At 32.3% G+C, this 17993-nt stretch overlaps 1 long non-coding RNA gene across 1 annotated transcript; it reads right to left on the reverse strand.

Moving 5' to 3' along the window:
- Positions 1 to 1150: 1150 nt before the first annotated feature.
- LOC143049793 (uncharacterized) lies at positions 1151 to 17868 on the reverse strand. Its single transcript, XR_012970316.1, has 4 exons — positions 17728 to 17868; positions 14390 to 15229; positions 8882 to 8949; positions 1151 to 4837 (listed from the first exon to the last, which is right to left on the reverse strand). It is a non-coding gene; the product is annotated as an uncharacterized LOC143049793 (long non-coding RNA).
- Positions 17869 to 17993: the final 125 nt, after the last annotated feature.

Genomic DNA, 17993 nt, shown 5'->3' on the forward strand with positions numbered 1-17993 from the left:
TGTGCAAGGTTATGAATGTCTTTTTTTTTTTTTTTATCTAACTCCCTTGTTTTATTATTTTTGTATTTACAGTAATCCACTTCAATTGATATTATATAGAAGGTCTTTCTATGTGGTGTTGTTAAACTGTTGTTTGAGGTAGGATGCAGTTTGGTGCCTATTTTACATGTGTGAACCCGCTGCATTTGTTTGCGCCTGTCCTAAGTCAGGAACCTGATGATCAGTGGTTGTCGTTTGTTAATGTGATTCATAGGTGTTTCTCGTTTCTCGTTTTTTATAAAGATGATACTGTTGAATTTCCTGTTTATAATTGGCTGATCGGTGTGAGCCGAGGCTCTGTGTTCAGGACCGTACTTTGACTTTAATGGTTTACTTTTAATTTGTGATTTGGGTAGAGTGTTGTCTCATTAGCACTCATGTCACATCTTCTGATATCTATTGGTAACGTTAAAACTTTCGTTTCGCTGTTTGTAGCACCCTAGAAATTGAGTCGAAAAAAAATTGCCATAGTTTTAACTATACTTTGAAATTCCTTGAATACCGCCAGAATCTATGAATTCTGTAACGTTTATAATTTCACATTTATGTGTACAGAAAGTCCCATGCAGCAAAACTACATCATCTTCATGTTGTATCTATATTTTATAGAAATTTTGCAGATTCGATTCATTATTAAACATGGTGCTACCAGGAAGACAAATACCCATACTATTTGCATATGAAACTTGTGGTGGTGGACGATCCTACCGCTATGAACAAATGGTAGATAGATGTTACTGCACATGAAAAGTATGACAGTGAAAATCCAGCGACGTTGATTCCTTGTAAATTTATCGTTCAATCACAAGCGCGTAGTTAAAACACGTACCCCAGCAAATTATCTTGGCAGAGGAAAGCAATTACGCCTTAAAGTGTTTCTGCTTCAACATGATCTCATTGCTTTTGCTTATAGCAATTAATGAAACACCGGTTCATATTTAAAACATTCTGAACGGAATTCACGAGAACTCGTTCTCAACAACCGCCCTTCACTGATCGATTATTGAAAAAAAATAGAATTTTGTGTTTGAGTTGCTGGCTCCTATAAATTATCAATATCTAATACTATTGGTATATATGTAGTTACCAAGGGATATCAATTACAACAGACTCATTAGTTAACATTTATTGATACAACAAAATACAATTATATTTTGAACCATTCATGAATTAATAAAACAAAAAAGCCAGCATATACAGAAATTAAAACAAAACACAATAACTAAAAGTGATAATATTAAACGCCCAAACGAAATGAAAATAAATTTTTTCGAATCGATATATTGTGAAAATTTGCGTGTCTTTGGTGTATTACTCGATTTATTTCACTTGACTGGATTGAGTTTAACCGATTCGCTCACAACAAACCAGCCCATCTATAGATGGTGTTTTAGGATCAACTCATCAATGAAGTGTCCAGTCATTGTTTTTGTAAATTCCTTTGATGACACTGATAGGTGAATAGAAATCAGTAATAATTAAACGGCAATCATCCTTATCACACACATCTTCAAATAGACTGTCCTTATGCAAATTAAAACGAAAGCTCCGCCCGATCAGTTGAAATAACATTGGTAATACACATGATTGTTCTTTCGTGTATAAATCACCGCTAGGTTCAAAACTTTTTGGACAACATTCTCATTCTGATTAACAATGCCGTCCATGTTATATTATTACATCAACTGGTTATTAAAGCAATTGATCCTAAAGTAATTAGTTGTTGCAAAGTGTTGAAGAATAGATACATGTGAAAGTCAAAAGATGCAATTCCCGATGTCCTAATTCAATCGTCTAATCAAACGAATGTTGAAGAACTATTTTGGCATCTTGTAAATAAGATGTACTGTATGGTTATTTCATTTCGATTCTTTTATGGTATGTCTCAAAGCTATTTTTAAACCAAAATCCATATTATAAATTATTGTACAAGTTATAAGTGAATTTTCGTCAAATAACAATAAATTATAAAATGATAGTCAGTACCTCACAGAAACTAATATAGAAAATTGACAACAGACTCGATCCGGAATATATAGCCAATCAATGCAGCAGTCCCTTTAACAGCAGCACATGTTTATTATTTATTGAACAAATTTAAAAGTCATTTTTTACTACGAATCTTGTTTTCAGGGTCCATTCTATATTTCACATAATGAATTTAGTAGTTAAAAATCGTTTTTGATTTTGTTCTTGTCTTCTTTTTCTCAAGACTAGGTGGTACATAATCAATGGAGGAAAATGATATGAAATAATATAAGTTCAAATGCGTGTGTTAATATTTCATTTATGGAAGTTTTGTCCAGACAGCCCAACTCACTAAAAAATGCTGCTGAAGGTAAAGGCTGCAAGCTAAATCAGCAGATGAAAGTGGCTGCCTGTTTGATTCATATAACAGATAACGGTGTTATTTCATTATAGATTAAAAACTCACTGGATTTTCCTAAATTTGTCTATCTAATAAAGTCGTCATACAGATAGATATAGGAATATGTGGTATGAGTGCCAATGAGACAACTCTCCATCCATGTAACAATTTATAAAAGTAAACCATTATAGGTCAAGGTACGGCCTTCAACACGGAGCTTTGGCTTACACCGAACAGCAGGCGATAACGGCCTCCAAAATGATTTGTGTAAAATCATAAAAACGGGAAAACAAACGGTCTATTCTATATAAAAACGAGAGCTTGCATTTTTTGGTATTAACAAAGATTTAATTCGTTAATAAGCTTACATTGTTTATGAAATATACATATTATAGGTCAAGGTAAGACCTTTTACAGGGAGCCTTGGCTCACACCGAACAGCACGCGATAAAGGGCCCTGACAATTACTAGTGTCAAACCATTCAAACGGGAAAACCAACTGTCTAATCTATATAAAAAAAAGGAGTATGTATTTATAATTATTTACAAAGATTTAATTCGTTGATAGGCTTACTTTGTTTAAAAAAAAAACATAGTATAGGTCACAGTACGGCCTTCAACAGGTATCCTTGGCTCACACCGAACAGTAAGCGATAATGGGCCCAAAAAAGACTAGTATAAAACCATTCTAACGGGAAAACCAACGGTCTATTCCATATAAAAACAAGAGTCTGCATTTATACATTATTAAGAAAGATTTGATTCCTTAATAAGCTTACATTCTTACAAAAAATATATATACACATATATACTCGAACAACAAGTGCTTTAGAGCCCCAAATATTACTAGTGTAAAACCATTCAAACGGGAAAAACAACGTTCTAATATATATAAAAACGAGAGTATGCATTTATATATTATAAACAAAGATTTAATTCGTTAATAAGCTTACATTGTTAAACAAATATTCCTCGACAAAAGGTCTAAGCGATTTAGTAGAATATATATTACATAAAACTATTTAGGCGACTATATGACAGTGCTTTCTATGCTTAAAAAGTTAAAACGTTTAATTAAGTTCCTAATTTCAAGATTTTAGTATACAAATATTATTAAGACAGTTGAATGGTACTTTTCTTTACATTGGTAGGGTTAAAGCAATTTACATATAACATGTGCTTCAGTCAGAGCTTTTTCATCCCAATTAGAAAGGGAGAATTTAGATAACATTCAATTGATAATTCAACGAGATACTTCATATACTTTGATAATATATCAATAACCGACTCGGCTATCCACTGTGATAACGTTTCTACGTAATACATTTAATAGTATTGCATTTTAGTTTTAAGTATAGGACATTCTCAAAGGCACAGCCAAGACTTCAAAAGTCTTTTGCTGTTCTATTTACTATTTTAGAGTTTTATAGATCTCAAATGTTTTATAACGTTTGTTACCTACTATTTATAGTATCGAACAGAAAAAGACGAAAGTTCATCATATGCATGGGTGATAAAAATAACATGAGTAAAAAATACAGCCACAATAGGAATCATATGACTATCTCCTTTTGAAGATTGAAAATGTAAAATGTACAATACCCATAATAAGTTCACAGTAAGAATAGGTATATTTCTAAGCTCCGAGTTTCTGAAATTATGATAAATTAAGATATGGGATATAAGTCACTGGTAGCTATAAAAAAAAATTCTGCCTAGGTCTACAAAACAAGTAAAAACATAAAGAAAACAAGTATGTGTCCGTAGTACACGGATGCCCCACTCGCTCTATCATTTTCCATGTTCAGTGGACCGTGACATTGGGATCAAAACTTTAATTTGGCATTTAAATTAGAAAGATTAGATCATGGGGAACAGGTGTACAAAGTTAAAACTTGATTGGACTTCAACTTCATCAAACACTACCTTGACCAAAAACTTTCACATGAAGCGGGACGAACAGACGAACTGACGAACGAACGAACGAACGTACGGACAGACCACAAAACATAATGCCCCTCTACTATTGTAGTAGGGGCATAATATGCCATGGATTTGACAGATAGATTTAGTGACGCAATTGTCAATTTAAAGGATACAAAATATTAACAAATGTCTACAAGCTAGCTTTGACCCACCCTTTAACTAGAAAAATTACATGAACCGAGTCAGGATAACGAATTTTTTTTTCCATTCGTAATGTAACTATTGTTAAGAATGATTACAGTTCAGCTAATTTTCTAATTTTAGATGTTACTAAGATATTCTACAATGTGTTAGATAAAATTTTAACTCTGTATACTGTTTTTAAAACTTCTTAATCTACAGTGGATGTAAGTCTTCAAAGCTATTTGGATTGATCTGGTTTTGTACTGGTAAAACACTACCATCTGCTGGGTTTTCATCTTGGTTGTCATCAACGTTCTCATTCTAGAAAGGAGGAAAACAAATGTGTTTGAATAGTTTATATTGTAACGAATAAGTGTTTTGTGAAATAGTAATTCACATCTTTTATGTTTGATAATCTTAAAGGTAAAACAATATTAAAAATGATGAACTAAACTAAAAATATTAATTCTAAAGGATGATAAATGTTTCAATCTGTACACGGGTCTTCGTTTTTGACACAACCTCATCTGAATTATTACCGAATTACTCGAAAGAGTTTTGGATAAATACCGCTGTAGATGGGCTGGTTATCCTCTTGATATTATTAGTTTGGTAGTCAGTACTAAAACAAGATTTATAACATATCTTTTTTAAATTCTCCGTTGATAAATTAAAAAAAAAATGAGAACAAATTTACAAACAAACTCGATTTGTAGAACATCTGCCATGGACCAAGGACCTGAAGTTGAAGGCCCTAGGTCTCTTTCACCAGTGGTTTCGCCAGTTACGTATACATTTCACTTATATAAAATACAAAAGTGGAATAACTCTCTTATTGAATCTCTTTACGGATTTGTTCGATATAAAACAAAACGTCCTGAGGATACAATGAGCAATTTGGAAAAATAAATTTGTCGATTTCTAATACAGTTGCGAATATTAGAAATAACAAACAAAAAGTGTTCGTGGAGATAACTCTTACATGGGAAAGTATTTGGTTAAGCAATGTCAGTTTCTAAAGCGTATAAACTGTTCAATATCATATTCCAAATATCTAACCGATATTTTTGGAATCACCTAAACAGTGAAGGAAAAAAATTAGGCGGAAGGAAAATGAAAATAAATATAATAATCAGAAGAAGAAAAACAATAGGTATTTCAACAGACAAATTTGTCTCTTCCGATATTAATTGAAAGTTTATTTGACACTGCTCTCAAAAATATATATGGTTTTATATACTTTTACATGAAATAAGTACAAAAACAGCTACTTCCAGTTTACACAAGGTAATCTCAGGTTTGTTTATTTCGAGGTCATATGGGTTGCAAACGTATGCATAAAATCCTTTACCTTTATAATGTGTATTTATGAATTTAAACCAAAGGTCAAAATCTAGAAAGTCTAATTTACCAATGACCTTGATCTTTACTTCAATGTCACAGAGTAAGGACCTCTAATCAAAACCCATTAGGTCTCTATCACTTATGGTTTAAAACGTCAAAATACATATCACTTATTCTAAATTAAAACATGAGAGGGAATAACTCTCATATGCAGATTTGGTCAAAATTAAACGTAAAAATTGAAAAATAAAATCAATAAATACTGAACTTCAAGGAAAATTCAAAAAGTCCCCAATCATAACATATTACGAGCAATTAAAAAAAAATGATACGGTTGCGAAGTATAAGATATAACAAGAAAAAACAGTGTGCGAATATATAACTCTTACAGAAAAAAGTTTTTGGTTACGCTGTGTCAGTTTTAAAACCCCTTAAATTACTAGTAATCAATATCATATACCAAATAGCTAAGCAACATCATACGAATTAACCAAACAGATCAGGAAAAAATAAGGCGGAAGGGGAAAAAAATAATAATCAGAACAAAATAGGAACGGTTGAAAGACTAAATAATTAAATTAATTCCACCCGGAAGGATATCTTTTCCCCGTGTGAAATTATAATTGTTTTGAATATACATTGAACGACAAAATGTGACTTTTACATTTTATGACGCGAAACAGTGAATGTGTTTTTTAGTGTGATAAATGATTTTTGTGCTTTGTAAATGTTCGTTTATTTTGAGATTGTAACACAGTGATGACTGCTGTAGCTATATTTTGACTATTTTACCGATAATGTCTGTTTTTTTCACGCATTGTTGTAAAAATAACGAAATTTGATGCATCTGTCATACATATGAATGGTTTAGCGTATAAAACCAGGTTCAATCCATCATTTTCTACATTTGAAAATGCCTGTACCAAGTAAGGAATATGACAGTTGTTGTCCATTCGTTTGAAGTGTTTTGTCATTTGATTTTACCATTAAATTAGGGACTTTCCGTTTTGAATTTTCCTCGGAGTTCAGTTTTATTGTAATTTACTTTTTGATACGAAAATATCAAAATTTAGTTTAATAGTCGTTTTAGTTATTAAAGGTACCAGGATTATAATTTAGTACGCCAGACGCGCGTTTCGTCTACATAAGACTCATCAGTGACGCTCATATCAAAATAGTTATAAAGCCAAACAGGTACAAAGCTGAAGAGCATTGAGTATCCAAAATTCCAAAAAGTTGTGCCAAATACGGCTAAGGTAATCTATTCTTGGGATAAGAAAATCCTTAGTTTTACAATAAATTCAAAGTTTTGTATACAGGAAATTTATAAAAATGACCACATAATTGATATTCATGTCAACACCGAAGTGCTGACTACTGGGCTGGTGATACCCTCGGGGACGAAACGTCCACCAGCAGTGGCATCGACCCAGTGGTGTAAATAGTTATCAAAGGTACCAGGATTATAATTTAGTACGCCAGACGCGCGTTTCGTCTACATAAGGCTCATCAGTGACGCTCATATCAAAATAGTTATAAAGCCAAACAGGTACAAAGTTGAAGAGCATTGAGGATCCAAAATTCCAAAAAGTTGTGCCAAATACGGCTAAGGTAATCTATTCCTGGGATAAGAAAATCCTTAGTTTTACGATAAATTCAAAGTTTTGTATACAGGAAATTTATAAAAATGACCACATAATTGATATTTATGTCAACACCGAAGTGCTGACTACTGGGATGGTGATACCTTCCGGGACGAAACGTTCACCAGCAGTGGCATCGACCATAACAATTGCCACATAGTACCTTTTTGAAAAAAAAAGTGATAACAAGCCAAACTCCAAATGTTTATTATGACTTTGACCTTTCACTTTGGCCTTATTTTCATTTTTTATGGACCAAGGACCTCAAATCAAACGACTCTAGGACTTTATCACTAATGGTATCCCAGTTACAAATCATTTCATTTATATCAAATACAGAAGAGAGAGAATAACTCTAATATGAAGGTTTTTTTCATATACGGTTGCAATGTTTTAGAAATAACACGAACAAAAACGGTGTTTGGGGAGATAACTCTTACACGGAAAAATATTCGGTAAAGCGGTGTCAGTTTCAAAAGCATATAAACTGTTTGATATCATATTCCAAATATCAAAGCGACATCTTGCGAAGTAACAACACAACGAAAGTAAACAAAATAATACTCAGAATAAAAGCAATAGGTCTTTCCACAGAAACTGGAAAGACATAATTAAGGGCTAAATCTTACTTTGTAAAATCAACTTTGGTTCACTAAAATTTATCAAAATGCAATATTTATGATACATGTCATGTATGTAACGCTTGGACGAAGTGTTTTCAGCAAACAATAGGATAGCCTTTAAAACATTTTGTTCGCATTCTCGTCTTTCCTCGCAAACAAAATCCATGTGACATCAGAGAAGGAGACTCATCACCGACTGTGTACTCATATTAGTACAACGACGACTGGCACATGTGGATCAAAATATACAAAGATCATTCCCGAGCACATGTGTTATGATTGTAAAGTTTGTTCGTGTTAGCCATGTCATTATCAGAATAACTAAATAGTTCGGTAGTATTTTATTAACAAATGATTTCCCCGGGGTTTTTTTTCTCTAGGGATTAATTGAATATACTATCACCGAATTATGTTATACTAGTATTTGATTGTTCCTAACCAACCGACATTATTTTATTTTTTTGTTATGGTGAAAAAAAACACGTAAGGAAGCGAACATTCATCGAGTAATGAAGCATTATAATCATTGTATGTCGCGTCTTGTGTGTTTGCGGAAAGATCAATGTGCCCGTATTTTGTTTCTTTATTTCTTCTTATGGCCATTGTATTTCCATTTAGTCTATGTGCATACCCTCTACGAAATTCTAAGACTTTACAAATAAGAACAGATGCCAATGATGGATAAGGATCACATTAAGCAAAGTGTTTAGGATGAATGTTTTGTTATGGTTTGAACGATTTCAAATAACGCTTACATGTTGACTACTTTGTGAAAGGTCTCTTGTAGGACGACGATGAATCATTGACTGTTGTTCATTCAAAGCTGAAATATAACAGACATTTTAGAGAAGTAACACAGAAACATACAGTTTCTTTCAAATTGGTTTAAACATTTTATTTTTAAAATAGGTAGTTCAATGGAACCAGCACTAACGTCTCAAAATTTTGAGTTATATGAAATAGTCTTATTAAGTAATGCACTTAACCAAATCAAAGATTTAAATATATATACGTTTGAACGACTCAAACATATCCAAAAAAATAATGTGTTTAAGAAAAATATGTTTACTTAAGCTAAAGTTCCAAATAGATAGATCAAATAGATAATTGTAGAGTTATATTTAACATGATGACACGTATTTTACATTGCTTGATTATTCTATGTTTAAGTCGTCGAATACATACAAATCACTTTCCATTTTGCATTTTGGGTGACAAGAACACCATCGCTTTGGTTGTGTTTTATAAATACATGAACTGTTTGTTTTGTATTTTTATCAAATGATATATGCAGCAGCTTTTGTGTTGGTTATTTTTTAGTAATTGAATTCTTCAATTCTAAAAAGCTACTTTTTATCAATGAAAAATACATAAACTGGGCAAGATACTTTATTAAACATCATCGATCATTAAATTTCGCACTTCTTATTAGACGTGTTGAGAAAAGGTATAACGTAACGGTACCTAAATTGCACTGAGTACTCAAATTGAACCTATTTAGCAAAAATAGCAGCGAAAATCTGACAAGATTTCCTAGAGACTAAACAATTTGTATTTTTTTGATTTGATACTATGCACGTCTTTCAACATAGGTAAAAGTATTTACATATACACAAAACGTTCACAGTATTTATCAACAGATGAAGTGTTTACGGAAAAAAGCAAAGTGTATGTAAACGTCGCCAAATTGGGTACCCTAACGTTATACTCGAAGCTGAGGCTGACAAATAAGATTATAAATGTGAGGACTATGTTAAAACCTTGCTATCGATTAATACAGGTAAAATTCAATGTTAACAAGGTATAATACCACTTCTTGATTCATTTAAAATTAAATCAATTTAGTATATTAATTTACTGATATCATTGCTTGTGAATGTAGGAGGGGAGAGGTGATCACGTGTGCAGGGGAAAGGGTTGATGGTTTTTGAAGTATGCAATTCTGTATTTGAAGGAAATCACATAATAAGCCAGTTAGATTTTGTTAATTAATTACTGTTTTTCGAACAGATCAATCTGACAGTGTCTTGCAAATGCATGAACTATTTGTCACTGGACACAAAAACAAACAACCAGTTAATCTCTACAAAGCACGCACGAAAACTCTACAGTTTGATTTTTTCCGGATAATTACATAATCCTCCACTGATTTAGAAAGTTTTTAATTGCATGATAATGGAATCCAAATTTAACCCTTTGAGTGCCAAGCTTTTTATCTGGTGAGTGCCAGATGATAGTCAGAAGATTTGTTTATCAGAGTGGTATAGTGACGTCATACGTAACAACCATTGTTCGACGTAAGAGTAATGAAGGACTCTTGATGCGCAGTGCCTGCAACGTCGACATTTATGGTTTTCATATATATCATTCGAATATTTTTCAAATCCAAAACATTCATGCATTATTTCAATGTTGTTGTTTTTTAATATATGTTTTTAAGTGTCCTCGCTCATTTAAATAAAAAAGAAAAACGGGAAAAGATTGCATAAAAGAATGCATCGTAAGTTTCAAAAAACGTGTCATTGCACTCTTGAGAAATATAGCAGGAAGTTGTATTTGCGTATTTTATTAGACAAATCGAATTTCTATATTTAATTATCGGTTAAGTCTTTGTCAGGTCCAGTTATTCAAGTTCAAAACACCACCTTGAAAAAAGAACTCTGCTTTTTATAGTTTACATGTCATAAAAACCCACACAAAAAAGTTTTATTTTTTTAATTTTTTTTTTTTTGGGGTATGGTGGTTTTCCATTCAAGTTGTGTCATCCATGTAAAGATTTAATATCTTTAATATCTTTATATAATATAGTGACCAGTCTCTCGATACAAGGTATACGGAAGCAGGAGTTCATGTATCAATGCTTAAAATAAAATTAAATATCTTGAAAATGTATTTACAAGTAGGCTTATATTATAAGTATTTATAATTTTTTTTTGCCAGTACGATGTCTTCTATTTTCTTCTCACACTTTATTGTTTTTAGCTGTTAATGTTCAAATAATTTGTATTGCAAAAACAAAGCACTGTTAATTTAAAAATAAATGTATATAGATATAACTTTATTTCCTCTATTATAGCTGACTCCTTCAATTCCTGTTACTGAAAACTTCCGACTTTTTCATTTAAAAATGTGTTTGAATGTAGTGAATTTCGAGTTGACCTCAGTGTCTATACACATAGTCCGTGTCTTATATTTCAGCACTCTGCAAAACGACTCTATATCTGAGCTTTATCAACCAGTGTATGGCCTTTTACGGTGGTGATACACTTTGTTCCTGGGCGTTAAACGGGAAAAGTCCATAAATAAATTGACACCTTGCGTTTTCAATTTGACTATACATTATTTACTCCATCGAGGTGAAGCCTATTATTATTTGCATGATACTTTTAAGATTTATAATAAATGCGACCCCATCGATAACCGTAACAATCAGACGATGTATATCATTAAGAAGAACAGAATATAAGATTCGAAAAGATTACACAGGTCGTGCTTGAGATTTCGAAATTAATAATTTATGGATAGAGCGAGGAGACATCCGTGTACTTTGTACACATTCTTGCTTTTAATTAAATAAACAAGAATAAATTGTCACGCACGTGAAGAAATACGAAAACTTTTCAAAGAAAGTTAGAAACTTTAGTATCATACCTGTTTATTTCTATAATTTTAAAAAGATTTTTATGAAATATAAAAGATCAAAGTATTTAACAATAAATATTTTATTTCATAATGGCACAATTTTCACTAATTCAACATCGGCGTATTTATTACGATATGTCGTTGGACTTTTTCTATAATGAAAAACGCCGATCAACGGAGCGTGGCCGGCCTTCTTGATTACGCTGTCAGAACATTGTGACGTCATCGCCTTTGCCTCGGTTGAAAACAAAACTTTACGACAAAAGAGATGATTTCAGCTTTCCAATTGTGAACTTTCCATTTCTAAGTAGCAACATTCCAGCAGTACCTGCATACGGGGTATATATATCCCAATTGATACGATATTCCCGTGCTTGCATTTCCTATCATGATTTTCTTGATAGAGGGTTACTGCTCACAAGGAAGCTATTAAACCAAGAGTTCCAAATGGTGAAGTTGAAATCATCCCTTCGTAAATTTTACGGACGCCATCACGAGTTGGTTGACCGTTATGGAATAACCGTATCACAAATGATATCGGATATGTTCCTTACGTCGTAACTACAATCCCCTTCCCTTTCATGAATGTGACCTACCGAATTAGACAATTTACCGGATTTGTAATCACATAAGCAACACGACGGGTGCCACATGTGGAGCAGGATCTGCTTACCCTTCCGGAGCACCTGATATCACCCCTAGTTTTTGGTGGGGTTCGTGTTGTTTATTCTTTAGTTTTCTATGTTGTGTCATGTGTACTATTGTTTTTCTGTTTGTCTTTTTCATTTATAGCCATGGCGTTGTCAGTTTGTTTTAGATTTATGAGTTTGACTGTCCCTTTGGTATCTTTCGTCCCTCTTTTGTGGTGCCGTTAACGATATTGAGAAAAAACAAAGCCGTTATATCGGCTCTCGGCACTTACGGAGGAAACTCTAAAAGCCGATATATCGGCTTCTGGCATAGTAAGGGTTAACCATCACCCGAACGATCAGTTCAAATTTTATTTTGTATTGTTTCTGCTCTTGGTCTGTACGTAGCTCTTACGTAAGAAGGCCCGTAGAAGAAAACGAGCGAAGAAAAGCATGCGGTATATTTCTTTACTTTAAATGCCAAAGTTTGGGGGAATAAAATTCCGTATCTGGCCAATTGAAGGCATAAATTTAACTATTGATCATCGTGGTGTTGTCATAGAAAACTTCTGTGTGTGAATATTGTATGATTCCGATTGTCAACAAATTTCTATATAGGTATGCAATGCCGGTATCTGGGGTAAAATACGTGTGTAATTTGTAAATGACAGTCCTTTAAATTGCCGCCTTGTGGACATGTCATACCTGCTGCCATGTACTTATCGCCTTTAAAACAAATATCGGATAAGAAGTATTTAGTGCATTGATTTCACAAAGAATGTGTATCTACGCGTGTATTTGTGTTCTCTGCAGCATAAAAAGAAACCTCAACGAGAAATATGCAGAAATATGTATCTAGGGTGTCAAACCGGTGGAGAACGAGACACTACATGCAATGAGGGGTGTATACTAGGAGGTACTTTTCGGTCTGTTTAAAACGCGAGTCAAACAGGGAAGAGATTTTCAACCACAGAAATTACAATGTGATTATTTTTAAACTTTGCACGAATATGTACGGGATTTTGTTTTCAAATGATCACCCTTCGTTGGGTCGTACCAGTGAAATTTTACATGAAAATAATATAAGGAATAAAGATTTTCCTGATTTGGTATTAACATGTTAGTTATTATATATACAATCGTTCCCAAGGTCTTACGATGTATAGAGATAACACATAGGTGTTATATTGGTCATTTGTACACTTGCCAAAAAAACACGAAATTTCAACCTCCGGAGAAAAAAAAGGCAAAATATATAAAAAATGAATCATAAAAAAGAGTTTCACAAGACGCATATGTGAGAAGTTTATAACTCAAAACGGGTACCCTCTGTCCGCTCCCCCATCCACTTACCAGCTGGATTTCATCATGGTATGTAATAAGTCATTTTTGCATTCCTCGTGTAAACATCAATTTAAGTTAAACAGTCCGTCGCTATTAATTTTGAAAACGCATAGATTTAAAATCGCAAGTACCCATTGCTTACATTTTTAAAGGTTAGTAGGGGGTTGCGATTCTCTTATCCATTACTCTTTTTTCTCGGCTTTGTGGCTTAGAATAAAAGTGTTTATTTCCAATGCAAAGACCCTATAAGTGAATCAATACTTATACTTGTACAACATGAAATATTTAAAAAAAAAAACGAATCTGCCAGTAATAAAGACATCAAATGGACGTCTTTAATAGGACACAAAATTTACTAAAGTATTATGCAGTTTAAACAGATGATTCAATTGATACACAGGTAATTTAAATCTTTATATCTTTAAAATACTTTAGTGTTTTGATACTATACCCACATTTAAAGTCCAATTTGTCAACTGCATCATCGAGTATATACCACTTCGTATATACCACTTAGTTACACGCCTATTATACAACAGATAAAATCAACAATACGCATATTCGTCTGTTATCTAAGTTATGTTCCTAGTGAAAGTGATAATGAGTACTGAATTAAATGTGATGCCATATGCTTTACTATAGTCTTACCTCTTCTTTCGGACATGAATTCCACGCGCATATCTCTCTGCATGGCTACAATTTTGGCATGGACATCGCTGCACTTAATGAAAACCTGATTTGGGGATACACATTCGTTGTCTAATAGTCTTTGTATATCTGGTGATAAGGGTACTTCAGTGAAATGTTCGTAATCTGGAATAAGTCCAATGGCAACATCGATCCATGTTAACATTGTTGTCAACTCTGAATGCTCTGGTAAATACTGATGGGTAATAAGTATTTCCTCTATTAGTCGTTTTGTGTCGTACATCGCGTCTTGTAATGAGAAAAAGTCTTCTATAACGTCCACGTTAAAGTCTTCATTTTCAATACATTCATCGCACAATAAAATACCAAAGTGTGAGCAATAATGATTGAGTGGCTTATTACCGTGACGTTGGCATATCTTTCTCGGAGTAAAAACAGACATTTGTAAATCAGGACCGCCCGGTCTTAAATCGACGGTTGAGTGCAGTCGATATGGGCCGATCTTTTGATGAAAGACTTCGCATTGCAGATCAATAAGTTTACCACAATCTTTACAAAATCTTATTGCTGGACCTTTATCAATGCACCATTGACATCTAATGTTTTGGAATGTTTTTACGTCTACCCATATTTTAAGGGCATTCTTAATGATTATTCCTGGTTTTTGATGTTTCAAAAAATCCAGTACATGATAAAGAAATACAATTCTTATCATATCGCCAAATCGGAATGAATAAACTTTTTCAGGATCAGCGTTGAACTGCTCAATATCTTAATGCAGAAAAATTTTTCTTTCTTTTATTTTGTTTTTGTGCTGTCCATAATTCATCTAGTTAATTTCTAAAAAAAAAAGTTTTATAAACATCACATATTTGTAGGCTTATTGTCTCTAGCTACCGTTAGTTCATATGTTTTGCAGAGAAATAATTTCTTTATATTTTAATACTTTTTCTTTTTTATATATAGTCAATAGATATTTTCACAAATTCTTTATGTCTATTTATACCGTTAAAGGTTTATATATGTTATTGTTTAGGCTTTAACGAATAAAGTTTTATGATTCTCTTTTATCTAATATTTGTGTTATTTTTACATTTCTTGAGCGATGTGAGAAAAATATTTATCATCACCAATGAAGTTTCTGTTCTCACTTAGTGATTGTTCGAAATTTAATTATGAAGTTAAATTTTCTTTACTTTTTTTAAAATTTCATATTGGGACATGACAAAAAAAGGCGACCATGCCTGATGACGTCACATACAAAGAACACAACTTTCTGCAAATGTTTAAAAAAAAAAGGATAAAAATCTTTAGATAAACTTATTCCACCACTATATGTCTTCGCTCTCAACAGTTACCTTTTTAAAAATCTAAAAAGCCTCGCGCTTTGGAAATTAAAATTAAACTTTCTCGAGCGGAGAAATATCTCACTCCAATATAACACTCCGATTTTTCATATAACATTTTATTGACACATCTTATTCTATATCGAAGCATACAAACATTAGGGTCGGACTAATGACGTCATACTCTCCTTACTCAATTTCAAAAAAGAAAAAAATAAATTCGCAAAAGGTTCTTTTATAACTTTATTGTAATTAAACATATATGAGAAGAACATAACTCGTATCCTGCCAACAACTGGTTTTAGAATAAATATGTTTATTTCTAATGTAAAGACCCTATAAGTTAATCAATATTGAAGCCAAAATATGCCATCTTTAATTACCTGACAACAGTATCGTAACTATATCCTTTTTTAATTAGTCTGTTTTAAGGTTTTGTTAGCTTTTGAAGTGAATGCCGTAATTTTTGTGCTTTGTAAATAATATTACAATAAAAGATTGAATGTGAAATACTTTAACTTATAAGAAGTCTGCATGTTGATTTGTATTTACGATTGATGTCATTGTACCAAAGATAAAATTAAGTAAATGTTTTAACTAGTTTGTGATATCAAAAACCCTGGCGTAATATTTTTTCATTACAACATAGATTTCTTTCGCTAAAATTTAATGCGTTGTCATATACACGAGCGAATAGTGCAAGTTGATATATATAAATCAACTCATCATAGATACCGGAATTGACATTTTACGAAGTTGAGGAGCATTGAGGACCAAAAATGTCTAAATATTTTGCCATATACAGCTCATGTTATTTATTTCTGATGTAGAAAAGTCTTAGTATTTCATAAGATAGTACCAAGGGAACGTCACCATCTAAACATAGATTATTTACAATAGAAAATGAAAAATAATATCTTTTATCATAAAGTTTGGTATTAAGCTTCCCGTTAATGATATAGATATCAAGATCCAAGAAAAGCAATGATCATTGTTAGTATTAGCTTTATTTAAAGTCAGATCACCTGGATACATCTCATTCGTGTACACACTGAAGTCGTCATTATTGAGAGCCACTATATTATCCAAATATCTTAAAATATTATCAAATTTTTGTATCAGATGTTGTTTTGATGGGTTGCAAATCAAATCGAATATATTTTATTGTCAATTAAAGACGCCCATTACAGGCAGAATAATCACAAGTTAAATTTGGTACCAATGATAACAAAATTATTACAATTAATTGAATACAATTAAATCAATGATTAAAACGAAGAGAAAAGAAGACACACTCAGTGGCGGATCCAGAACTTTTCCTAAAGAGGGAGGGGGCTCTGACTGACCTAAGGGGGGGCCGCTCATGTCATGCTGTAGTGATTCCCTATATAATCAACCAATTTTTTCTCACAAAGGGGGGCCAGGTCCCCAAGGGCCCCCTGTATCAGCCTATGACACGTATGTTTATTTATAAAACAATGTACCATGTTTCAACTTTGACAAATAGAGTGATCCTAAAAAATATAGGAAACTGAATTTAAATATACTGGTTTTTCCCCTAGTGCTTTTATGATTCTACAATAAGAAGCTTTACAAATATCTAAATTATGCCTCTGTCTTTTTACAGTAAAAAATATAAATTCACTAAGTTTCTAATAATTGTTTTCGAACAACATTTAAATTATTAATTAAATTGCTCATTTGATTAAAAATGTGACTATCTTCATTGGACATTAGCCAAATAAATTGTGATTGATAATCTAAATTGTGAAAGTTTTTGTAACTTTTAACTATGTTCATATGTTTAACGATGGCGAAACTTTTTGGTGTATTTCGACGACATGTTTTGTTTAACAGAGGACAACACGATGGATATTGTTGAGTTCAAAACTATCTTTCAACAATAAAAACTGAATTAAATGAATAGTATGTCTACTTAATTTACACATTCGAGAAGAATTGTTATAAACAAATGTGTATACATGAACATACCTGTGATATATTCGAAAACCTAGTTGTATACCATTATATCCGAAATAATTATACAAAGCTTGTAAATATCATTTTAGCATTATAAGTTGAAGCCTCATTTAATACCAGCCAAAGGTACATACCCAAACCTCGTTTATTGGTTCTAATATTAGGGTAGCTTTACTGTCTTATTACAGAGGATTTAAAGATAGAGAAGGTATTCTTTGAAATAATCAATACTTTAATTTTAACACATCGGATTTAAAGGATACTATATTTAGCTAGAT

The sequence above is a fragment of the Mytilus galloprovincialis genome, chromosome 10, assembly GCF_965363235.1.
Source record: "Mytilus galloprovincialis chromosome 10, xbMytGall1.hap1.1, whole genome shotgun sequence".
Classification (NCBI taxonomy): Eukaryota; Metazoa; Mollusca; class Bivalvia; order Mytilida; family Mytilidae; genus Mytilus; species Mytilus galloprovincialis.